This window comes from Corvus cornix, chromosome 2 (assembly GCF_000738735.6).
Source record: "Corvus cornix cornix isolate S_Up_H32 chromosome 2, ASM73873v5, whole genome shotgun sequence".
NCBI lineage: Eukaryota > Metazoa > Chordata > Aves > Passeriformes > Corvidae > Corvus > Corvus cornix.
Genome location: NC_046333.1, coordinates 71,441,419 through 71,468,384, shown reverse-complemented (window position 1 = coordinate 71,468,384; position 26,966 = coordinate 71,441,419).

Sequence of the window (26,966 nt, the reverse complement as noted above, 5' to 3'; positions counted from 1 at the left end):
GTACAAGGATTTAGACAAATAGGGAAGCAGTACTAACAAGTTCCTGACACTGACAAAGGGCACGTCAGAGCAGGCACAGATTTTCCATGTGAATCTGCTGTATGGGAGCTAGTCAGTGTCTGGCAAACATATAGTTGCAAGAATCATTGTCCCTGCTAAATGTCCCTCTTTGTTAACAAGGCTATGTCACAGCTGGACCAAATCTGGCTTGCATTGCACTGTCATGGACCATGAAGCAGTGCTTTCAAATTTGTGACATCTGGGTGTCTTCTTACACCTCTGCCCACAGGTAAATACTAGTACTACACACTGAGAATTTCCTTAATTAGTCCTTTAAACAGGGTTGAACTTGACATGAACTATACTCATTTCTTCAGGTAGGCCATCTGTTTACATATGGATAAATATGATCTTTGTGTTCATGAGAAAATACAGCAAATGTAACAGGCTGGCTTTCCTGTGTTTTAATAAACATCTGAGATGGGTGTTCACAGCTTCATAAATGGTATTACGGCAGTGGGACTTCAGATACGTTGGGTCTTTATGACCAATAAATGAGTTCCCCTTCTTTGAGCCTTCCCAGAACCTCTCTGAGAAATTTGTTCAGGTTCATTAATACCACTGTTTTCCTAAGAGTTTTCTACAAAGGCAGCAAATCCCAAAACTGCAGAATCACTGAGGGTGTGGGACTGGGGGAAGGAAACAATTTTCTTATCTTTTGTTTCATCTTATATTGCAGTACTACCTTGTACTCAGACATGAAGAAAGAGTGTGAAGAAGGTGATTTATTAGTCAAAATTATCTTATTATAATTTATGTGGGTCTGTATTTGCTTTATAAGCAACCTCTTTAAAATGCTGCATTTGATAACTGAAATCTTATCTGTTACTTCCCAAGTTTGCCTGCTTTCTTTTTCTAAGTAAATAAGTTTTTGAGAAACACAATGAAAAAATTAGATTAAAAAATGCAAATAGAGTGTGAACAACCTGTATTTTATTACAAATAGATGCTCCCTCAATTCATGTTTTAAATGTTTTTCATGAGGTGTTAGTACTTTGTAACAAGAAAACATGATGATGTCCTCTAAGAAGTCACTCTTATACAAGGCTTCAAAAATCAGCTGACATATCCAAAAGTTGGTTCCATTTACAATGCTTAGTATTTATAGTTACTTTTAATTTAATGGGCTAGATGTGTTTTATTTTTGTTGTAGATTTTCACAGCCTGATGGTAGCATAATTAATTGAGCTTGCAGACCTAATGTATTGACACGTTCACAAAATGCTTTTCTGGGATTTATAGACATCACCAAAAAAAAAAAAAATTATAGCACAAGAAAATCTAAAATTTGAAATATCTTTATTTATTCCTTCTCAACACTGAAGTAAGTAAAGTAACTGATCAACTTACATGTGCCCAGCTATCTTTTAGATCTTAGGAAACTTCTGCAAGCAATAGTGTTTTCACTTTCTAGCACAGAAAATATATAAAACATTTTGAGTCTTCTCTTCTTACATTCCAGTGAATCAAGTGAAACCAACCTTTTAAATTTCAATATTGCATAATGATTGTTTAATGCTTTGGTTGTACTTGTATAACTTCCCCCCTAGACTAATAACACTATTGTCATCAGTTTTCTTTGGATTATCAGTACATGGACAGAGAAAGACTTGGGCCACCTCAGGTCTCATTCAGATTTTATGTCTCTATAAAATTATGTTATTCTTCCATCATTTCATGAAGTTTTTCCTAACTTAAGACCAAAGCCTGCCATGAATTCACTTCAAGTTGTAGTCTTCGTGCAATTGAAAGGCTCCCACAGATTTCAGTAGGTTTTTGCATTGGTCCCTTTGTATCAATATCCTTTCAGAATTAGCCTTTGAATTAAATCTGGTTTGAAGTTGATTGCATACCCATTCCAGCAATGCTGAAAGAAACAACCAAATCTCACTCTCTCATTAAACTTCTGGAAGTTTGCTGTTAATGGGATCACGATTAGATACGTGGAATGTGAAGAAATTTTTGCAAGCTTTGATTAAAAGTTTTTGGGTCATGTAGATAGCTTTTTAAGATTTTTTTAAATGTGCCAAGTAGCAGATATGTCTTGTCTAGTCTCTCTTGTTTGAGAGAGGAACTTAAGCTTTTTGTTCCTGTGAAATCTTCTGTCTTACTGAATTAAACTTTTCTTGAGAAATGGTTGATCATCTCCAGTTCCCGATCTCCTCTGACACAAATAGGTGGTCAGATCTGTAGATCAGAGAATGAGAGTCCTATCCCACACTTTTACCAAAATAATCTGTAGATTACTGGGATGGACTGTGTAAAGATAACAAGAAAAATTAGTTAATCTGGAAAATACCTTGTGCTTCAAAATAAATACACAGAGAGGCCTGCACTTGAGAATGAGGAATGTTGGGCCTTCCTTTGCAAGGATAGCAGAATACTAAGCAGTGATTGCAAAGGGACTCTGGAAAACCTTTTTCTCTGTGCTGAGAGGAACCAAGGAGAGAGATGGAAGTCTAGTCTGAAATTAGTATTTTCAGCTGTGATCATAAGAGCTAAAAAGCTGCCTGTGAATTTTGTTTTGATGGTTGAGAACTACCTCAACAATAAGGAACAGCAATTAAACAGAAAGACATAGGAATATCATTATTAGTAAGGAAGGCATAGGAAGAAATTCTTGAAGGAAAGGAAGCAAGCAGGACTCAACAATTCATCTGCCAGAGTCTGAGACCAGAATTCTTCAAATTAGAGAATTTCAGCTGTGAAGCACCATAAAGAAACGTTGGTGAGAGAATCAAAGTTAGATTTCGTTTTGAACTTTGCGAGAAATGTAAAGTTTGGTAGTTTTAGTACAGAGCATGACTTACCACTAGGGAGTGAAAAGGAGACAAAGTTTCCAGACCTCTAAGCTAGATTTTGCTTTGCAGTGTTTCACCATGATAGACAGTGGGATGCAGGCTCAAAGTTTAGTTTTTTTATAAAGCAAGGACAATGCATAGCACTCCCACTGTAGTCAGTGATCACAAGCACATTTAACACAGTGCATGCTCTCCAATTCTGTCTCCTCATTATAGCATTTCAACAATTTTCTAAGGTGTAAAGATGTGCAGAATGAATTGCTGATTTATTTTTAAGACTTTAAAGCACAGTCAACAAAGTGCAAACATAACTGGATTCAAGCACACTGATAGCTTAAAAAGATTGGTTTTGTAGTCCACATAGAATGCAGCAGCTGTTTCTAAAAAAGTTGTGAGGGAAATCTTTCTTAATAGCTAGAGAACATTTGGACTCAGTAGATATTTATTTCTATGAAAAATAAAAGTCTGTCAACAAATGCACAACAACAGACTAGTCCGTATGCTGCCTTTTTTTTTTTTTTTAAAGCATCTTTTGTGTATAATTTCTCTTGTAAAATATGATGAGTCTTTCTCTGCAGAATGATTCTGCCATCAGGATAATAGCTAGAGGTTTTTCCTCCTTTTTCTTTCTGCAGGGTCCAAACCACTCCAGAGCCTTACAAATCAAGAGAGTATCACCTTTGTGGGGCCTGAGTGTGAACTAAGTCTCATTATTTTGCCACGATATACACAATACAGCTAAAAAGTATATAATAACTTAGGAACGCATTATCAAGACGTTTATGGTAGTCATAGACTTGGACATTTCTAGGTCAGTATAAGACTTCTGCTGTCAAGAGTTCCCAAACTCCTAGATGATGCTGTAAAGAAAGATTCACTTGCTGTACTTGAACAGAGAGTGAGCAAAAAATGAGAGTACTTTAGCCTATTTCTTTGCTAGCTTGGTTTCTTATCTGTTTTCTGAAAGCTGCTGGAAAGCAGCAGAGATTTAGCTGCCAGGTCTAAACTGCAGGGGAGGAATTGGCAGTAGTAAAAGCAAAAAGATTCAGCAAATAAAAGATAATATAGATCGTCTCCTGTTGTGCCTGTTTTCAAATTACTGTGTTTAAATGAACTTCTTGTTCTGCAAGCTGTCTTTAGTCTCTTGCTTGCTGGCCTCCAATGACCTTTCTCTGATTTTCTTTTTCCTTTACAGTCTCATGACATTCAAACTTTTATCTGCCTCTCTGGTACTTTAAATATGGGCAAATTCAGTGTATACTTTTAGTCCTGTGGGAATCCTGATTTCAATTTCTATCTGTTTAGGCAATGAAATGCAGTGTAAGATACTGACTTGTGTAGTAGATGACTATCAGTTTTTAACTTGTGAATATAAATATTTGTACACTGAAATTCTCACTCTGCCTCTTCTTCCTCTCTCTGTGTAACTATTCATGGCAATAAAAATCAAAATCTCTTGTGTTAGAGGATGGTACCAATGTCAAAATCCTCTCTCATTCAGAACTTGTATAAGGATCGTGGAAAACGCCTAGTCAGATTTAATAGGACAAACATGAGTGATTTTATTTTTCATCTTCTTTTTGTCAATAAATCTGTCCTAGCATAAAGAGACCACATCTAAGTTTTGATGGTCTTCCTTGGGACATTTTTCCTAGATGTCTTTATCTACAAACATTATTAAAGAGTAAAAAATTCATATAGTAATGTGTAACTGAAGAGAAGTGCTACAGGGCTTTGGTTTTCTTTCTTTTGAGATATTTGGGGGTTATTTTGCACTACTTCATGAATTTCAGGATAGCCTCTGAAGGTTTTTTTGAAACCTGTGGAAGCCATTGAAGATTTGTTAGAGAGGTATGTTTAAGACTCGTGTTCATCTTAAACTTACTGGGCTAAAACAGTAGATGGGGAAGACAGAGATATCCTTTGTGTTCTTAGCATTGCCTTTCCCTGCTCAGACAGCTTTGGTGAATGGAGTAGCATTGCCACAAGAAAGAAAGTTGTATCCAAGGCTTCTTGGCTGCTTGCTCTTCTGTGGTCAGGGCAAGCAGAGTGGAGCAGGAGTGCTTCAGAACGGAAACTGCGCTAACAGGTGGAAGAGAAGGCTACAACTGAACCATGGTGATCTTGGAACTCCATTGCATTGCCCACAGGTAACACCAACAGGGGGGTGTCAGCATAAGGGCTGTAGTCTTGAGGAATGGTAGTTGGCACTGACAGTGTGAGCCTGGTGACCTAAATTATCCCAGGATGATCATCCCTTTGGCATGTGGGACTAAATGGAGGTCAGAAGTCTGGAGCAAGTGATTATTGAAAGGTTACCCCATGTAGAGCAAAGGACCACGGGTCAAAAGCCTTGCATGTTAACTTCTCTGTCACCATGACATCAGTGAGGATTGCTAGAGTCCCTATGGTTCAAGTCCCTTTAATTGAGCCTAGATTCCTAGATTTGTAGCAGCATGTAAGGAATGTGTGTTTGATGTAATTACACTCATAGTGTTACCAGATTCATGACAGCTGTAAGCACAAAGAGCACCTTGACTGAGAAACTTTAACACCTACACCAAAATAATAGACTGAATTTGGTTTTCTCAAGTCAGATGTCTCTACACAAATCAGTATTTATTCTGTTTTCCATTTCTGGTTGAACTGCTTGTGCCAAGAATTTGAACAGCACCAATATATGCATGTGTAGTAATGAGTTCAGAGTCAACACTCAACACAAGTGTTTGGAATATGGGCTGTTCAGCTTCTCTCCCTCTTTTTTCCTAGAGTGAGACGGACCTAATTATACTGCCCTGTTCATCTGACTATGAAAAACTGTGAGAACCACATTCTGTGAAGCAACTTGAGGGTGACAGGTGAAAGGCACCTTATTAATATTAAATGAAATTTTTTTATTACAAATATATACTTCTACTAGCAGAGAACTTTTTGCAAAGTTGAAAGAGAAAGTGAAACTGAGTATGAAAACTTAGGAGTGCGTTCCTTCTCATTTTTAATACAAGCAGTCTCGTGTGTTTGAGTGATTTTGAAATCTAGTCTGGTTTTCATCTTTATTTCTAATATGATTCTTTCCTTCAGGGACATATACATTATTCCCCTTTCACCTCCTCTTTCTTAGTGCTTGTGGGTCTCACAATGCTTTTCATTCATTTCTTTTCCTGTCCCAGTGTGAAGTGTGCAGGGAGGTGAAGAGAAGCGCACAGTTAAATAAAGCTACTCTTAAAAACTAGAAGCAATGCAAATCCTGAAATGTCCCAGGAGAGAACTATAAAAGAAGAAATCTCAGTCCTCTGAGTCCATTATTGCCGGTTTGTGGCATCATTGTTATTCAGAAGACAGAAAAGGAAAAGATGATATCTAAAAATTTCATGGGCAATACTATTCAGGTGAAATTACTGCTAAGACTTTGTTTTCTTTTGATACATAAATTTCCCATCAGTGTTTTGTCTTCTTTACACCATTTTTTCATTCTCTCATGCAATCATGCAATTCTTTTAACTAAAAAGGAACTACTGCAATTCCTTCCACTCCTTACACAGTTCTTTCTAAATATCTTTTGTCAATAGCAAAAGTGGCTGGTACTACTTCATCAGACAGCCACCGAAAACACTGAAAATCATAGAATCATAGAATCATGTAGGTTGGGAAAGACCTCTAAGATCATTGGGTCCAGCCATTAACCCAGCACTGCCATGTTCATCACTAAGCCACATTCCATCCCTGTGGTGTGTCCCAAACACATCTACACATCTTTTAAATACCTCCAGGGCTGGTGAAACTTTTCCTACATGGAGAAGTGCTTCATAGAGTGAGGGATGCTGCTGACCAGCTTTCAGGTGTTGACTTCTCTTGGAGTCAGAAGCTTCTGAAAGCTTGTATCAGCAATCAACTAACTGGAAAACAACTGTGGCTACAGATGCCCCAAGAAAGAACAAACAATATGGAACAGGGAGACAGAGGTGCGCCACTTACCCTTTATTTGATATGTTATAGCAGAAACCATTTTATAAGTCTCATTAAGTATCCATAGTAGTTATTTCATGCAAACATAAAACTTAGAGACTTGTGAAAAATATGGTTTCAAAGACTCAAATACCATAGGACAAAATAAATATGGTCCAACATAGCCAAGCAACACAGAACTCATCGGGTTTTTGTTGATTGTTTCAGTTTTTTTACCTGAGGAAATGTAAACTTCATGGGTAAAGTTGCATCCCCAGCCATTAATGGCTGCTGATTTTTATCTGCCTTCTGTAGAGGAAGAAGCAGTCTTTTCTCTATGACTGTAAGCTGACTTGCAAGCAACTGATTTCCCTCCCTGCACCTTGCCCCCCCCCCCATGCCCCCTCTGCCTTGCCTTTGTTCTCCCCAGTGATGGGATAAGGATGTTGCAGGGCAGGTTTTGTCAGGGCACCTTATTCTGTCCATTTTGTGTCTTTGTTAAGGAAATCCTTGCTCACTAAATGTATCCTGAATTTTTTGTCTCTGGGGAGTGTGTGCTGTTTAATCCAGGTATATACAGAATTCCAGATGCAACTTGAAGTCTTCAAACTCAGCTGGTGCAGCTGAGAAAATATGCAAGGAGACAACAGAATTTGTGGCAGTTTTGAATTAAGTAAGAAAACTGTGGGATGTTTTCTATACTTATGTCTCTTTGAAATGTTTCTTTGCTAATTTCTACTACCGATTGGACAGCTTGTCTCTCTGCCATCTTTCCTGTTGCAAACAGGAGCTATGTTTGTGAGATTGGGTGATGGAACCTAACAATTTAGTGTTTTCAACTGTTCCAAAGTCCCTCAGGGAAATTATATACATTTGGGCTATTTTTCTGTGCTGTACCACATGCACAACACAGATGTGTGGCTGCAAGGTGAAGTTTTTCGTATTTCATAGCATAATTCCGTATTTCTTGGCCATTTCTTAAGTTTTTTAAAAGAAGCAGCCCTGCATGGATCTGACACTCTGCATGTGCCTATGAGTGGCTCTGACAAGAGCTTATCAGAGATACCAAGGCTCACATCAATAATATCAACAGGCTGTAATTATTCCTTTGCCCATCCTCAACACAACCACAGACGAGATATCTTCTGGGCTCAGTCCTGTCAGTTGCCAAGACACCTGGCTCCAGTCTACCAAGACACTTAAGCACATACTTATCTTGAAACAGTCACTTTGAACTGTCTTCAAAGAAAGACTGTGTGTATGTAAGACCTTTGTTGATTCAGTACTTAAAGGAAACAGTATCTTTCAAGAAGTCCTCTGTGCCCCTATTTCATCTTCTGTCCTTTGTCCTGTCCTCTTGGAGCATCAGTGCTTGAGGCAGCAATCATTTCTCATCCTCTCTGAGTGTGTGTATAACATTTAGTGATGGAGATTTTTATCTGAACTGAAGCCTTTAATTGTCTTCAATAGCTGTGACTACGGTTCTGTGAGGAGAAAAGAGAGGGACTCTGCATTTCTTTTTAATAGTGCTCATTATTATTCTTGACTCTTTCTCTTGCTTTCCTTTACTCTTGTTAAGCATTCGATTTTCATCAGGCTTTCATATTTCAGGCTGCAACTCAGAAATCCCCATGTGATATGTTACTATACATATTTTTGTTTTGTTGTTTTCTTTGTTGTTGGTGGGTTTTTTTATTTACTTCAGTTTCAGTAAGGAAATGTTGCGAAGCGGAGAAAGGACATTTTCTCCAAGCCACTGAACTTTACTACTAGGAACATCAGTAATAACAAAGTCAGGAAACAAAGTACCAGTGAACTACCTTGTGCCAAGAAAGGTAATAATTTGATCAATCTGGTTGTTTTTTCTCCATCTATTGAGTTAATAACATGAAAGTGAATGGGGAAAACTGCCTAGTGTATTCACAATAAAGGAGATGCTTTTTTCCTCTTCAAGTCCTTGTAATAGGTTGGTATTTTTACACTAATGCCCAGTATTTTACTTCTGGATTTACAGCATCCAATTTTCCCCTCCCTGCCTTCGATGCCACTGTTTAAATTTACTATGTGAGATACACCTTGTTCTTTTTCTACAATTTTGTAATATTTACTCTTCTTTTAGGCACATATTCTGTCTTTTGGGCCCTTTATACATTCCCTGTTTCATCTTATTTGTCCTTGGAACACCTTATTTTCCTACACATTTTCCTAAGGCAACCTGCAAACCTCAGGACACTAACATTTTAGCTGAGGTTGGGAACAAGCAGTGAAGTCAAATTTATGCAAAGTGAGTTTCGTCTTGGTTTTGTTGATATTGTTCAGTCACTTGATTGAGATTTTTTGCCTTATTTCTCTTATGTCTGTTCTTACTTTCCTGTAGAGACTACGGATGCTTGGACAGGGTTTGTTTTTTATCAGAGAATATATATATGTAGTACATGGGTGCAATGGGGTGTGACTACAGCTGTTTGTTTAGTTTCTATCACATAATCTCATATTCCTTGTTTGTACTCATCCTTGCTCTCCTTCTAAGCTCCAGTGACCATCCATGTCTTCCTGACAGTTGGTCTCACATCTTAGCAATGCTTCTTGTATCCTCTCTTCCTTCAACAGGAATCATCTTCCTTCCCCTCATCTCCATCACCTTCAGAAGAGCCCTTCAGTGTTTGTACTGATTATACTCAGACTGAGTTTGCATAAGACAACCGTTATCTAGCCAATGTTCAGCAGTTCTGTTAGTCTGAATTATCTCATTTTTACTTATCAGTAATATATAAATAGTTATTCTTCGGAGAAATTTAAGAAGCAAACATGTATCTTTCATGTTTTTTAAGAACACTCAATTATTTAAAAGGTTATTATAAAACAAGGAGCTAAAACTCATGTTCTTTTTCCAGAAGTAATCAATGATTGTCCTTTCTTTTCTGCTCTTTCTGCTCCACCTTCATAGAGCAGGTCAGTCTGTCTCCTTGATGGCAGTCCCTTGTAGTTTCTGTCCTGTGTGTATCTTGGCTCCTTATTGACACATTTACAATGCATTCACCAACATGAGGTCTGTCTGCTCACTCAAGGAAAGAAAAAATCATAATTTTCTGCAGACAGAAACTAATCTCAGAGGCTAGGGATCATCCAGAGAATCTGTGCTGGAGAAATAACATAGCTTGGTACTAAGGCAGAGATGTGTGCAGTGTCCAGAAGTGCAATGTGATTGGGATGGGTGTAGTAGTCCTACTGTGTCATAGTATATTCATTTTTTTATGCAGTTAATTCTCTGCTATAAATGGGCATCTATTTCTATGAAAGTGTTAGCTAAGACAGGTGAGCATCTCTCACTCTTAAAGGCCATTGGATGTGAAACATTTAAAGGTGGCTGTGCTGTCTCTATGATAAAGCACAATGGGATAACAAGGCTACTTTACAATGAATAAAACCTTGCTCTCCTCTGTATTAAAATGAATGGTTTCAAATTTGATAAAGGTATCAAATACACAGAGAGAGCTTGATGGATAATTGGCAAATCATGTCACCATTCAAGAGAAGGTCATCTCTTAAACTCTTGTGTCTCAGCTATTTTAACTCAAGCTCTGCTGTCATTTAAATACTTTGATATTCTCAGTGTTGGCAGCTGAATTCGTCTCATTTAATAGTCTTTTCCCTTACAATGCATCAATGAGATGCAATCCCACGTGTGACTTCTCATACAGTGACTTCTCCATGGTTGAAGTTCAATTAAAGTAAAGGGAGACTGTAACAAGAGTAATTCTTCTTTTATTTAGAACAGTGATATCAGCTCAGCATTAAAATGTTTGGAGTATTTTGGGGGTTGGTTTGTGTTTTAAAAGACTGTAGCATTTATGCCAAGAGTATGCCAAACCATCATATCCTCCCTTTTGTCCTTAGCACTAAATTCATCTTGATTGTTTATCTCTTACATAAAAATAGATGCAGACAAAGATTTCTCTCATATTAATTGGAGAAATTGCCATAACCCTTTGTGGCTTTTGAGGGCTAAATTCACAGATATTAGAGAACAAATACTGTCAGTAGTCTAGTGTCTAGATATGTAAATGCCAGATTTTTTTTTAAACAACTTTTTTTTGATCAATACTGAGGACAATGTTAGAGAAAACAGTACTAGGAAAGTCCTAAGTGAGTGAGATTTCATTGCAAGCTTTAGGTCTACAGCACAATAATTAAAACCAGGTCTGTAACTAACAGGGAAAATATTTTTTGTTAGTTTAGCTGTATTTTCTTTTTTAAAAAAACGAAAACAGAATACATAGTTGTAGCCTTGATGCTGGAGTGGTTTAGCTTTTGACACTTGGTTTAAAAATAAAAGTATCCAAAACATTTCTCCAAGGCCAGGAGGCAAGACTGAGTGCACAGAAATGTGAACTACCATGGTTCCATACCATGTAGTATGGAAGGGGGCCTCTCTTGGCCTGCAGCCCCCCTCATGTTTTAAAATTGGAGGACAAGACATCTGACTACTGGTTGTGGGAAATGAAGTTACAGAGAACTCACAGGTGCTGACAGGGTACAGAAACAGCATTGTGCTTGAACAGATAGAAATGGATACAAGTTTCGATCTGAGACCTTGGCGAAGGCTGCCTGAGTTAGAATAATGAGCTTTTGCAGTTAAAGTAAGAATGTAGTTTTGTAGTTTTGAAATAAATATGCCTTATAAAGTAGAAATGTATTTTTAACAAGTAAAAACATGTTTTATGCAAGAAGTAATAGTGATAAGTAAAAGAGTAAAGAATTTTGAGTTTAACAATAAATTTTATAGTAGAGTTTCTTAGAAAGTTAAGATGGATTAATATAAGCCTGTGCAATAGGCCTTAATAGCAATATGTTGATTGGATAAGAAAATACGCATTGCGGCAAATCATACAGTGATGACTGGTACAAATGTGTTAGCAAGCTTTGTGGCATTTGCTTATTGGCTTAAAAAAGCATATAAGGCCTTGTAGAAAAAAGCTGCTACCTACCTACCTCAGCATTTTTGTATCAGCTGCAGCTGCTGCTACCTTGGCATCTGTGCCTGCCGCTGCTTTTGCTCTTGCTCTTGCTTTTGCTTTTGCTTTTGCTTTTGCTATTGCTATTGTAACTGCTGCTTTTGCTATTAGAGATGTTGTTCACGACATCTCTCCTGTCTCACCCTTCAATAAACATGAGACTAATTCAGCAATAAATCATCTCTGCGACATCTCACAGTAATCCCAGGACAATCCTGGAAATCCCGACACTTTTATTCTTATTTTTTAAAATACACCCTCCCTACCTTTTCTGTTGAACAATTGTATTGCTGGGATTAAAAGTTGAAATTTAGATAGAAGTCTTGTTCCAGAGAAAAACTATTTTTGTTTATTAGAATTTCAAGGTCTTGAGAGTGCAGAGCAGACTGTCCTAGCGTTGATGGAGGCCCAGTTCTCTATACTGTAACATGTCTTTAGTTTCCCTGAAGCAGCCTTTAGTGTACACTTCGAGGGAAACCAGCCATGGTTATCTATGTAATTAGCTGTGTTGTTCTGCACCCTGTGTAATGGAAGGTAAGGAAACCAAATTAAATCAAACTTTGTTATCACTTTGTGTACAGTGCTAGTTGTACAGACTGGTTGCTTCTTAGGGCAAGGAACTGGTCCCAAAAAAACCCATGAAAAACTATCCAATATATTCAGAGTTATCCAATTCTGAAAGTCTCATTTACCTCTTCATTAAGATTAGAGTCATTAAGGGGTGTAGATACTTTACTCAAGAGCAAAACAGCAAACATTTCCATTTCCTTTATCTGCCAGATAACTGAAGTAACCAGGATCACTTACAAAATAATTTAGGAAATGGGAGATTCATTTGAAAACGTCTCCTGGATTCTGCACTTCCTCCCAAGGGCATGAGCAAGAAGCAGAGCACTAGAACTCCTTCATGGTGTTTCTGTAAGCTCCAGTGTTAGGGATTATCTGTTCTTAATACACACTCTGTGAAAAAGAAATTCTGTGCTAGCTATCAGGCAGTCACATGCCATTAATTTTTTGCTGAAGATGAGTACAAACTAAGGCACAAGGAAATGGGTTTTCTTGCCTGGCATGTTGTCATATGTTTGTGGCAGAACTTTCTGAGAAAAAGTATTCTGCTTTATGTTTTTAGTAATAAAACTCTACCTATTTTCACAAAGCTTCATTGTATGCTCTGACAAGGGCACTTAAATCCCTGATTCTATTATCAGTAAAATAAAATGTGAAATCTCATTATCTACCATAATGGAGTGGCACATGAAAATTGCGTATAGTCTGTTTCTTTTTAAAACATACAGGTTTTACAGTAAATTTTCTACAAGCTGAAATAATAGAAGATAGGTGGGATAACTGGCATACACTGTGTACCTTGAAAGCAGCATACTATGGAAAGAATATAACCTTGCTTGCACTGGGTTGCATGTGATTTGTGATGTCATGCTGGACTGGAGACAGCTCTGCACTGCATCACCTCCCATGACCCGGCACCCGGGGCACAGCCTATTTGCAAGTGGATTAACCTTGTTGTGGATCATAGAAGTTGCAGCCACATTGAGCAGAGGGACCAAAAGAAGGGAAAGGAAAATCCTGTCTTGTAAAATGATGTGAGACATCACTCCATGACCCTGACCTCTTGTAAGAAGAGTATGCAAATATAGAAATTCTGGGTAAGGAGATAACAGATCTTCTTTGAGGCAAGACCTGCCAAAGCAGTCCAATAGTGACTGCTATCATTAGCTCTGAGCAGCAACTTCTTAACCTCTGGTTTTCAATCACATGCAACTTCTCTGAAATTTGTACTTTCTTGACTGCAACTTCATTCTCCAACTCTGCCTGAACATAAATACTTTGCTTCTAGTATCTGACTGAGAAAACAGTCATTTCCTCATAAGAAGAAATCTGAGAAGGAAAATATACTCTGCAATAAAAGAGGGTATTTAAAATAAGAGAAATTACTGTATTTTGAGTTATCTTTACTGAAGGGAATAGGGAGGAGATTGATTTTAATTTGACCAATGTCAGCAGTTAACATTTTATTTTTGAGAATGTACAATAGATTCCCCTTCTCTCTCCTATTCTCTTGCCAGTGCACAGACCAACAAGGATGATCTACAGTACATGTGAGCACTACAAGTATTAAGTTTGCCACTTAACTATCCAAGCAATGGGGCTACAGCTGAAACAGGGGTTCCTTCATCCTTGGAGAAACTTGAAAAAATGAATTTGCTTTGATAACTCATGCACCACTTAATAAGAGGCTATCATTCTTCATGGAGAAAATGGGCAGCTGTTCATGTCTTCCCTTGTATGATCTATGATATCTTTTTATTTCTTATATACAGAAGCATATGTGATGCCTGAGAGAAGATGGTGTCCCAATAATTGCACCCAAGAGAATGGATAAAATGTTGTTAGAAATTTAACTTAATCAAGCCCTTTCTTCTTAAATTGACCCTTTGTGATGTCACTGAATTTCCTCTTTTTGTGTATGAATTTTTCAGAGCAGACTTAGGATTTCAATACAAACCTTTTTTAAACTTGGAAAAACTGCACTTCTGTGCCTTTGAATTATATGACAAACACTGACATTGTTTGTCAACCATCTGATGTTGCATTGCTTCAGACCATACAAATATCTTCCCTAAGAATACAGGAGCTTGTAATTGAACAACCCATGACCAGTTCCTTGGATACAGATGTGATTCCAAGCTCCCTCCTGTCCCAAACTGTGTACAAGCAGAGAAAAGGCTTTGGAGAGTGTCCTCTCATCATCTGAGTGCCCCACTGTGTGGTCTTCATATTTGATTACAGACCTTTTATTTGTGTATAATTTCTGTTATTATTTTGGAAACATTTAGATTAGATATAAATTTTGAACAGTATCTGCATTATTAGATCAGTTTTCATCCTGCTTCAAAGCCCAAGCCAAATCTGCCTGATTTCTCACCCTTTTTATTTTATTAATAAGGACTTGCTGCAATGTTCTTCCTTCTAGTCATGGCACTTGATTAGTGGCTGTCTGATTTTACCATGTGTGCTTCAGTGAACTCTTATCAGTTCATAAGAATTTTACCTTATATCATAATCTTAGCTCGAGTTTGATGAGGTTAAACTATCACTAGTCTGTTTTACAGCCTTTCTGGACATATCACATACAGGGCCTTGTCCCTGTACAGCATCCATTTGGTTGGGGAGGAGATGGAATTTACACCATGATACTTTGATCATCCATCACAGAAGTCTGGTCAAACTGGATTGCCCTTGAATATGTACTGAACCTTGCTATGTATAACAGAACTGTTTTCAGGTTTGTTTTGGGGGTTTTTTTAGCAGTATTACTAGACTTCTTAAAGAAATAAAGAAGTAATGGTACCTGTTTTTTTCTCTCTAAGGATTCTGAGATTATCTGGGTTTATTTAAACTGGAAGATAATTTTACTTTCAGGCTTTGTGGTGCTAGTGGCCTATCAGTTAGCTATCACCAAAATCAGGCTTAATAGACCCTTCAAATTTCTGTAGAACAAAATCAGTCTAACTTGAAATCTTCTGCTGAGATATTCCTGCTGTACTTTTGCTTTGCTGCCTTTGTTGAAGTAATCCTTGAGATTATTAGCATCTGAGTCCAGCATGTGTTTTCCCTCCAACTCAAGGAAGAAGGGAGGATTTCTGAAGATAATAACAGAATGTAAACTACATAGACAGAAAGTGTTTTCCTGATGTCTTGTTCCTATCTCTGAACAGTTTATTTCTGTAGGTACTACTTAAGCCTTGCAGCATAGCTTGAGTGGAATATCCGCTGGTATGTGGTTGGGATTAAAGTTCTCATGATTTTTATCTTGACGTGTTCCAGTATTTTCAGTTTTATACTTTTCTTCATCTGTTAAATTCTGACTGGATTTGATCAAGCTGATGGATAATCAGCTTAGAATTTATTTGGATACAGTATATGGATTTGGATATAGAGAGCCTAGATAGTTTTTTTCAAAATTCAACTAATCAATTCTTGACAAGGCTTCTTCAGTGACATCCAAAGTTACTTTTGGAAATTGTAGCCCTGTAACCTTAGCACCTCTCTCCATGTGGTTGATTCTGTCTGTTTGCCATCATAAGAGCCCCAAAAGCTCTACATTTGCAAGAGTGCCAAGATGTACCAGTCAGCCCAGTAGCATACCTCTAAAAAGATCCTGGCTAAAAGTAAAGAAAATGTACATTTTACAAAACAGTTACATTGGAAGTGAAAAAATGCTGTTACTACTACACACTTCATAACTTAGAATTGATCAGACTTTTCTGACATCATGCTTTAGGTGAACCTTCCATTTCTCATTTCCAAGTTAATGATCTGTTGGAGAGTGGATCAAGCCCGGAATATTTCACAGTCTGTCTCAGAAAATCTTGACCACTTGCCTGTAGACCACAGAGCTTTTAGGTACAGCAGCTGAGCACAGTGTGCCTTATCCATAACAGAGTGTGTTTTGTGACTCACAGAGTCTTGTGGGATCTGAGACTCCAAGATTTTCCAGGAGGGTTACAAAAGGCCTTAAAAAAGTGAAGAAGGACTGCAGCCCCAGTGACTCTTCCTTGCCCAGCAGTGTATCTGTAATGGCATGGTTCGGGGTGTCCAGGGAGGTAACAAGCATAACCTTCTTCAAAAATTAATCTTGATACCCTGACCTGTTCAGTAAAAGACCGTATGACAAAACCTGATGTTTTACTGTGGTGCCTCTCTGGGTGATATCTACATCTCTTCTCTGTTCTGAGCTCTACCCACCCACAGCTGACTTTGCACCACACTAGTCTATTGTTAGAAATGCCATGCTCAGAGTGAATTATATAACTGATAGCAGCATTGCCTTCCCTGGAGGATATTAAACATCTTAAAGCACTTGTAGGGAAGTGCTGCTGACATCAATGTTGCTGCTTTTTAAAAAAATGGCTTGTTAATATTGAGAGTTCTGCATGCTCTGCCACCAGTTTGGGCAGGGCAATTTTCAGCAGGTGGGGTGGTGATGTGAGGTCAGGGATAGGGGAGAGGGAAACTATTTGTGAGGTGTCTCACCTCTACTTATACATATATATATACATATATATATGTGCATCTAGCTAAACTGACAAACAAAACTTGTCTCATTCCACACCTGAGTTTAAAAGCATGGTCTTTATTTCTGCTGTTGCCTCAGTCCCAACCTGTGTGTGGAGGGTGAAAGGCTGAGCAGTTTTTGCTATAATTTGTAATTGCTGCATAGGTGCACCATTGCCACTATCTAATGTTTTTTCAGAGTACCTCAAATATTTTTGTGTTGTAGAGTGAAATCCCAACATGGTTTTCATCATTTTATTTGGTCTTTGACTCCATATTCTCTCATCAGCATTAAAACTCTGGAACATTGTGCTGGGATTTTAGTTTTTAGGGAGGATTTTTGAAGTGTTTTGCATATGTGTGAACACCTGAGTCTGCCCTTTTACTATGTACCCACCAACATCATATTCTCAAGGCAGGCTAGTGAAACATCAAGTCATAGCAGCATTTATTTTAGCTGATATTGTCATGAAAGTATACCATCAGCCACTTGCTCCACTAAAATGTTGGTGAGGGAGGTATTAGAAAATGTACGACGAAGTTGGAAGGTTTTTTTAGTTTTTGTGAGGAGGGCATCTGCTGCTTTGGTCCAGGTACAGAGCAGATATTCTTTGTCCAGCACTGAGCTTATGTGCTGCCCAGGAGATTGGCAGGGACAGAGGTCCTATTTGTTCATAGCCTAACTTGTCTCTTTCTTCCATGGTGAAAGTAATTAATGTGAGAAAATAAATGAAAACAAAAGAAAAATGCCCACAACCATAGAAACCCCACTCTGTACAAAATCTTGTGGTAACTTTGAAAAGGTACAGCTGATTTTAGCAAAGAAATGTTCTCTAGGGAGAATGTATATTTTGATGAAAATTTCTGCAGGAAACTCTGGACAGTATTTAGCATTCATTTTTAAATTTAAATATCTGCAATGGGTATGTTGGGTGGTTTTGTTTTATTTACAAAGTACTTCGTCTTTGGAACAAAAATACACCCGAAACCTTAGCACAGGATTGTGTATATCCAGTAATGATGAGGCAAGCCCCTTGTTTTGAAGGGCTCTCTTGACCCAACCAAATTAGCAAATTAATGTTGTAGCATTCTCAGAGTGACCTTTTCCTGTGAAATTAACCTATTCTGATCAATCAGCAGTGCCCACATTTGACAGATGTCACTAACAGGCAAGAACATTTTCTCTCTGAAGATGGGAAGCTGATCACCTAATGAGTGCACTCACCACCCTGTAACAGGAGCAGCCTTCTGTTTGCAGGATGTAATTTCTTCTGTCTGCCTAGGAGCTGTAGTGATTTTCCTTAAAAAGAAAAATAATGGTGGGGGCAGAGGAAATATATAAGCACGTATGTACTTTTTTTTTATATAATTCTTTCACCAATGAGGCAAAAATAAATCTTTATTGGGATGTCATACAGTCTGCAATTAGGATATTGATTTTACATGTTGTCCTGGTTTGAAAGATGGGTGTCTGCCAAGGAAGGCAGGAGTCTCCCTTGAAATCAAGGGGGAAAAATAATGCAACCCCCTTCCCTCCAAATTATTATAATTTTGAAATCAAGGGACTTCCAGGCAAAGATATGGGAAATAGGAATAACAGTTCTTTGCTATTATATATCTATATGTGTATAACCAGTCAAACAAACAGCAATAACTCTGGCAGTGACAGCAAACAATCACAAACCCAGTGCCAGCCTTCTCGGCTGTCGGGCCCTTTCCCCTCGGGTGCAGTTCCGCTCGCAGCCGGCAGGGGCGCTGGCGGCTCCCGGTGAGCAGGGCAGGTGCGATGGTTCCCCCGCGGCTGCAGGGGGCGCTCCGGAGCGAGCTCGGGAAACCCGCGGCTCTGGTGCTCTGGGATCCCGGGAAGGGATGGGACAAAGGCTTCACAAACTCCCGGGCAGCTGGACCCTGTGTCCAGCCGGACTCTCGGGAACAGCAGGCTGGAACAGCAGGGAGGAGCACAAGTCCCGGATGGCAGACGAGATGTATTGAACTCTGGAGCTGCGGTGTGAACCCCCGGAGGTCTCTACAGGCAGGGCGTGCAGGGCTACAGAGCAGCGAAGGCTCGAAGCAACGGCGGGGGCAGGATGGCCATGGCCCAGCTCCCAGCGGGGCAGGGAAGGTGGGCTTGGGAATCCCAGGGCTTCTCAGGTAGAAGGAAGGCAGCCGAAAAAGCAGAAGCCTGCCCTGCTTATGAATTCCTTCCAGCCTCTCTCTCCATCCAAACGCTGGGAACTAACAGCCCACAAGCTCAGGTGAAAGAGAGTAGCCAGATGCACCCCTCCCTCTGTGGCCAGGTCTTTTGTTTTTCTTAAGCACCCAGTAATTGGTCCCCCTGGCAACACGTACTAGGAAAATTCTTTAAGAGAAAAAGAAAACAAAAGGAGAACTCCTAAAACCCCAACACATGTGATACTGAATGCACCATTAAGTGGAGGTGAGTAGTTAAAAAGAATGGTGCTGACTCTCAGTGCTTTTGAGGCACTGTTTGCCTGATCTGCCACTGATCCATAGCCCTACACCCTGCTGTCATATTCAGCCCCCTCCTGTGGGTACCATAACCTTTCTTTCCCTCCCCCTCCTTCATGCACCCGTTCATCTGTTTCAGCTCTTGCCTCTGCCAGTAAGAGAAGACATAATCTTAAAAAAACATGGGGGACAGTGTGAACAACCACCACTAGAGTCCCTTAAACACATGGATTTGTAAAACTTGATTGTTCTAAGCCTGTCCAAGCCAGGACTACAAGTTGAATTAAACATAAAGCAATTCCTTTCACTGAATCAATAAGTGCAAATAACATAGCTTGCAACCATGTTTTATTTCCCAGGCCAAAATGGTTCTTAACAGCTTCTGAAGGCTATGCTTCAGCCACCTGCTGCTAAAGTTGTTTGCATTTTCCTAGAAAATTTGATCTTCTACAACATTAAAACAGACAAGTATGCCGTCAGCATGCTTGTGCATGCTTGGGGCTAGATGTTTGAGTCATATTTTTTAATGAACACTATAACTTTCTACAAACTTTATTTTAGCAAGTATGAATGACAAGGATGGAGGGTGGAGAGCCGGAACTGTGGGAATTTTTCTCTCAGACTCACTTAATTTTACCTGCATTTTGGACACAAAGGCAATCCTCACTGCTATTGAGAAATGTCAGTTTGCTGTTTTGCCATGTACCTCTTATTTGCATTTCTAATACTAGCTTTCACTGCAAGATCCTGTTCTCTTGGTATTCTTCTCTGGTATGTGTGCTCTGGTATTTGGGTTCCTGCAGGGACCTTAGAACATGCATTTTGCAGTACTTGTTTCCATTTTGCAGATACACTGAAGCACACTGTAATACCCGTTGATTTTTGCAGCTGGCATATGAATGTATTGTACTCCCAACAGGAGAGTGATTGAAATGCAGACGTTGAGAACAGCTGTTTACAGTGAAATCCTCTTTCCCAGTTGGTTTGTTCTGAGCAAGAGGAGTTTCCTAGAAAAGCGGATAACCCCTGCTTTTCCTTCCTAGAGGTATAAATGCTGAACAAAGGTTCCACATTTGCTATTTCACAATTCGTTTCATTAGCAAAGCTAACAACGAAAATTCCCTTCTCTAAGAGCTCTTTTCTACTATTGCTCTTATCCTCTCCAGGCCACCAAGTAGTGTATTACTTCATGCCTTCCCTTTGGTGTTCAACATCAGCAAAAGCATTAGGTACAGGCAGTGAGAAGTGATAATTTCCAGCATTGAAGATCATTAGAATTTCATGGGATTTACTTTCTGTTCCAATATTCCCATATATTACAGATCACTACTGTTTTTCAGTCTATTTCTCTGCACACTTAATTGATACTTAAGTAGCTAACAGGTAAATAAGGGAGGACTGGAAATTCAGATCCATTATTTTTAAATCCTGAGTCAAACATGCAGGATGACGAAGAGAAAAATTGTATAAATCAGCATTCTCTTGGGTGCTAATTTACACCAGATGAGGATCTTGAGTGCTATACAGTTTCTAACTTTTTAGTTTCTGTCTTAGAGTGATGCCTCTGCAGCTATGCATTAAAGCTGTTGTATGGACAGCAGGCAAACTGCACTTAATAACATGCTGTTGCTAAATCTAAACCACTTTTTTTTTCTATAGAAGCGCTTAAGGGGAAAGGAAACATCCAAAATCCAGTCCAAATTGTATCTTTATGAAACAACAAAAATAAAAAGTAAAAGCCAGACAAACTGAACATGTTTTTTATTGTTATTAAAAAGAATGTGGATCTGGACTGACAGCTTGTAAACTAAGAGCAACTTGATCTGTTTTCAAATGCTGTACTATCCTCGGAACAACACATGGAAATCATGATGTTCTGTTAAATGATTCAATACTCAGGGATTTGATTTGTCTTCTTAGTAAAAGGAGATTATTTCTCAGAAGAAATATTTGTATTTTCATGCAGTTACCCTTTGACTTAACTATTGAAACCAGCAGAAAACAAGCTGTATCTCAGCAGCTGTGCGGAGACACATGCTCAGGTGATCTAACCCTGTTTTGCCCCTCACCACTGCTCCTTTTTAGCCTGATAGCCCAGTCACTCCAGACTTCCCCCCATTTGCTTTTCTACCCCCATGTCTCTTTCTTTGCAATCTTTGATGTGGTTAACTGGAGCCTTACTTAAATTGGAAAATTTTATCAGAAGTGCAACTGTACTCTTTCTAAACAGTGTTTTCACAAACATCACTTCTGTTGGGGAAGATGAAACAGGAAAGCCTTATAAATATGATTGCCTGACAAAAGATTTTGGGAATATGAAAACTACAGGCAACATCGAAATGAAAGCCACTTTTGAAATACCAAGTCTTAGTTACTGAACAACTGGAAAACAATGGTATGGCCGACTGAAGGTAATCCCCTCTTGATGGAACAATACCCTCTGCTTGCAAGCAGGTCCAAGGGTCAGAGCAGACCCTACTAGCTCAGCAGAAGGGGTCCAAAGAGTAGTTTTTAGAAGTTAAGATGTAACACTCTATGGTAATATAAGAACTCTTATAGGCTGTATGTAAATGCTATAGGATTTGTATCTTGTATTAGATTGGTTAGTGACAATTAGAATATTCAGTACAGAAGATGATTTATTGTATTGTAACCAGGACTTCAGACATTCCTTACTACTACTTCCACTCCTGCTCTTACTTCCACTCTTGCTCTTACACTCTCTCTCTCTCTCTCACCCGTTCACTCTCTTGCTCTCTTGGGCCTGCTCAGAGCTGAGTCTGGCAGCTCTGAGCAGTGCCCCTATACCCACGCCTTTTACAATAAACCGACTGTGTCCCAAGACCTGCCTATAGAGATCTCTCGTCACCGTCTACGTCCGGCCGTCCGGTAACCTACAACTTCCACCCTAGCTATTCATGGTTTAATCACACCAAGGGCAATAAAACTCCTCTTTATTTATGCTAGACTAATGCTTTCTTGAGTATAATGAGATAAACTTTGGCAGGTGCAACTGCAGATAATTTGTAAAAGCCCAATGGACATTTATTACTTCCCTACCATAATTATATGTGTTTGGAAAATGTGTGTCAATAGAGGTGAATACATACATACACGTGATTGTAAAAGTAAATGAACAAGACGTAAACCAAAACTGACAGACTAATTCAATAGGGAAGGAATAACCAAAGGAAAGAGAGCTGATTACTTAAATATGAAAAAAAGTGCCACATCAATACAATATTTGGGTTGCCCTGGCACTGGAGTGAGCCAGGAGCTGCTGTTACTCCTCACCAAATCATACCAGGCATCTCTGCTGGTTGCCAAGCCCACAAGTCTGTGTACAGAGATTAGACAGGAGGTACGTAAGTAACAACTACCACCAAGTGAATGAATAACTATAGAGTACAACCAAGTGCTTAACTTCTGAGAGAAAAGCAACATCTCCTTAAACAGCATGTCTGTCATTCCACAAGACATAAACACTGTATTGCATAAATACTCTACTTTTGCTCCCTAAATGATGTTTTGCAAGTATTTTTTAGCAGCTGCTAAACCAAATTGTTTATAAATGTGGCAGTGGAAAAACTGCATCCATTAACTTTATCTGAAAAATGAAAAAGAACCCTGCTGTTAGGGAAGTAAAAAATAGCTGACAGCCATTTCTTGGCTCTTGGTGGGTTTATTGAGCTATTCACTGTGATAGAGGGGACTACACAACCACAACACTGTTGAAAATTAAAAATACCTCCATAAATAGGTGGTATAAAATTAGCAGTGTTCAACCAGATGAACATGGATGCATTTAGCTGCAGCTTACATGCACATTGACTCAGTGAGAGTACACCTGGGGGTGAAATTCACAGTCCTGTGTGCAAAAGGTAGATGCTCACTTGACAGCAAACCAGTTCATTACCTTGGTGGTTTTTTCCTCAAGAAATGTCAGTGTCTTTTAGCTTGGTCCAGGTGCGAGAGATGTTTCAAACCTAAATGTAAAACTGTTGGGTGAAGGTTACAATGTGATGCTGGTCCAATCTTAATGCATGTAAACACATTGTAATGCTTATCATTAATGGATTATGGTGCAATATAACTGAAATTATAAGAACCAAAATATTTTAATCTGTGATTTGTCTGTAGTAGCCTTTCCCTTCTCTCTATCCTCCTCCTCCTTCAAAAATTTTTTCTTTTATTTTAATGGAAGCAGTGTCAGGATCAATTTTGCTGCATTTCTAACTGCTTTGCTTGGGGAATTTGCAATATTATTTCAACACAATTTTTAGGTGTCACCCCAAGGCTTCAGCTGACATTCTTCCCATTCACACAAATGTACCACTCTTAGATGGGAATAGGAAGACAAGCAAGGACAGAAGAACTGTAAAGTTGAAGGAAATAGCAAGAAAGAGCAAACCATACAAGGTAATGTTGAAAGTAAGAATGGGGTCAGTTATCAATACCTAGTATAGGAACACCTAGGACTGAGATTCAGGTTGGGAGCCAAATGATTCATCTGTATTTGCTGAGGTGAACAGTAAAAAGGGGGCAAAACACCATGTTGTGATTCACATATAGTACAATTTTATGTATACAAATATCTAAAGGATATACAAAGTAAAAAATTCTTATCCTTTTAGAATATTTGAAGCTGAATTCAAAACTTTGGTAGATAATCATGGCAAAAGTCATGTTAGCCAAGTTAATTTTTCTCTAACTTTCAATATTTTTCTGACTTTGAAGCTAAGAAGGGTAGTGGAGACAGGACAGATGAAAATCTCTTATATCTAATTTAGAGTTAGAATTGGTTGATATTTTTTGTGTGAAACTTTATTTTTGCTTCAAAAGTTCTACACATAACAAAGCAATACTTCTAAAACAGAGTACATAGCCCTCCATTTAGAACTGATTTTAAAATTGGTTCTGGTTTGCAATCTTACATTACACTTTAAACAAGAAAACAAATGATGGATGTCTTGAGCTACATTCTGTTGTAGGTAGCAGAACAGATTTGACTTGCCTCATGGGGGACAGAACTGTGTGTGTGAAAGACAGCTCCTTTTTGGGGTTCTGCTGGAAAATGCTAAGGTAATGGGCTCCTTGGTCTTTAACAATAACAGATAACCTGCTCTCAGGTTCTGCAGTTGTGAGTTCAGTGAGATGAATGTCCAGTATTTGTGCTCAAAGCTGTGTTCAGGGCTTGTAGTTCAAAGGAAGAGCTAAGACAAAACTAGGACAAAAAGGACAGCTACTCACTGGAACATCTGTGGGCTATGTGACCAAAGGACACTTTCTGGGAGATGCAAAACAGAAAACCAGATCTTCACCATGAACAAGAGATTGTATTTTTAAATTCTTGCAGGATGAAGGATTTCTAACACGAAAGATCAGAGCAATCAAAATTCAGGAAGACTGCTGAAAAGGATGTCACACTCCCTACCCTTTTCATCACCAAGACCACGAGCAGAAGGAAAAAGGGATATAATGCAGAAAGACACTAATTGTGAACTGATCTCACTGGGAAAAGGTAAATGACTTCTCAGGAGCCCTCCCTTTGGTTTTTTCTCTTTTGAATGTTGTTTCAGGCTGTTTCAGACACAAGAGTGCCAGAGTGATTTTGCCAAAATGATAGAGATCTGAAATGTTTAAAATAGAGTCATAGAATCCTTAAGGTTGAAAAACACCTCTAAGATCCTTGAGTCCCACAATTAACTCAGCACTGCCATCCATCAGGACACATCTCTGTGATTCAGTGCAGCCAGTTTTAGTTGTGTTCACTCTGACCTTAAGATAAATAGCTTCCAGATCTGCACTGGCTCTCACTCTCCAGTTAGGAGGACAGATGGCACTCGTGACACCCCTTTTGCTGCTCTTGGTATACATAACCTCCAATCAAAATGATACTATAGATGTCAAAAACATGAAGCAAATTATGCTCATCAGAGCATGCAGAATAGCAAATAGACATTATTCCAAAAGCATGAAAATCATGGAGAGGCACTTAATACCATATGGCAGTACTCCGGTTTGGTGGGATCCGTTTACATAAGGGAACAAGACAAGATTTCAGACAACTTGTGCTGGCATTTTGTTTTCCTTGCTTTCCTGGTGTGTCCTTTTTGTTCTTCTAAGCCCCCTCTTTCTGAAGAAAATGAAAGCCCCAGCAGAGTTTTGCTGCTGTTTGTTGGCATTCCAGGAGACCTTCTTGTCTTGGTTATATAGATGAGCCAGTCAAGGAGCAAAAATGCCACCACATGGTTGTAATGACTGACAGAGTCACTTCAGTAATGAACCTCAGATGTTTGGGTACGTTTAGCTAAACCTTAAATGTTTAGCCAATGAAAAACTGCCTGGCTGAAATGTGTTTTCAACCAAATATCTGTAGGGCACTATTTGAACAACAGATCAGCTCATACATCATCTCCCTGTGGGCTATCCACAGTCGGGAAAAGGAGCTAAATTCAAGGAATAGTCTGCAGTAAATAAACACTCTGCTGTAGAGTCTCTTCTTCTCCATTCATTTTTCTCCTAGTTTCTGCTCAGCACTTCTGGGCAGACTGTTTTCCCAGAGAACTCTGTTGATTGCCATAGGCTGCTGTTGAGGAATAAAGTTCAGTCACAGTCTCCAGTGTAATGTCAAAAGGGAAAACATTAATTAAAAGAAGAGGCAATCTAATACTCATGCCCTGTGAACAGACCCCAGACAGTACAGAGCTGATTCTTCTGTTTCATTTCTCCATTGTACTTTGGCATTTGTGCTGAGTCAGGTAGATGAAACTATGCCTAGAGCAACACTCTTTAACTGTTTTTTTTTTTTCTATGTGCTGAACACCTGTCCCCTACTGTCCCAGTGCATTTAAAAGAGTAGAGGTCTCATATCATCATTTTTGTGTCTTTTTCTGAGAAAAATGAATTGAAATCTCTATTGATATTTAACAACTGCTCTTTGGTGCGAGATGATAATTGGCTAAAGAGAGATGCATCTCAGTGTGGTTCTGCTTGTGTTTTTAACAGCTTTCAGGCATTAAACCAGCAGGTCGGGTTCTGACCCAATATAGTAATCCTCATCATCCATATAACAGAGAGAAATGGACAACAGGTTATATTCCAAAGGGGAATGCAAGGAACAGAGTCATGAACAGCTTAGGAACAACTTCACTGGGAAAGTCTCTCGTAACATTGAACATTTTAGCTGTTAGGTTATGTCCCGTGGTATCAATGCTTGTATCTCCTCAACAGAGATGTTAATACTATTGCAAAAGGGTATGGACTCAAGTGTATCTTAAATGAAGTCCCAAATAGTTCTTTGCCTCAATTATTTTTTTCCAGCAATGAGTTCTTCACTGAAGATATCAAATTGTTGCATTGTTTTCAATTTCACTGCCAGTCTTTTGTCTAAGAATAGATGGTTTACCTGATTTAATTTCTGTAAGCCATTAGTCATCACATATTACTTTGTTACCTTTCTTTCTGTTAAATATATCATCTTTTTCTCCTCCTCCAAAAGCTTTTTTGAGCTGTTGATACCCATGTTCCTACTTCTGAAGCACTTTTTCTAAAGAATTTTCTTGACATAGGGGTCATGACAGTGCACAGTACAATGGAT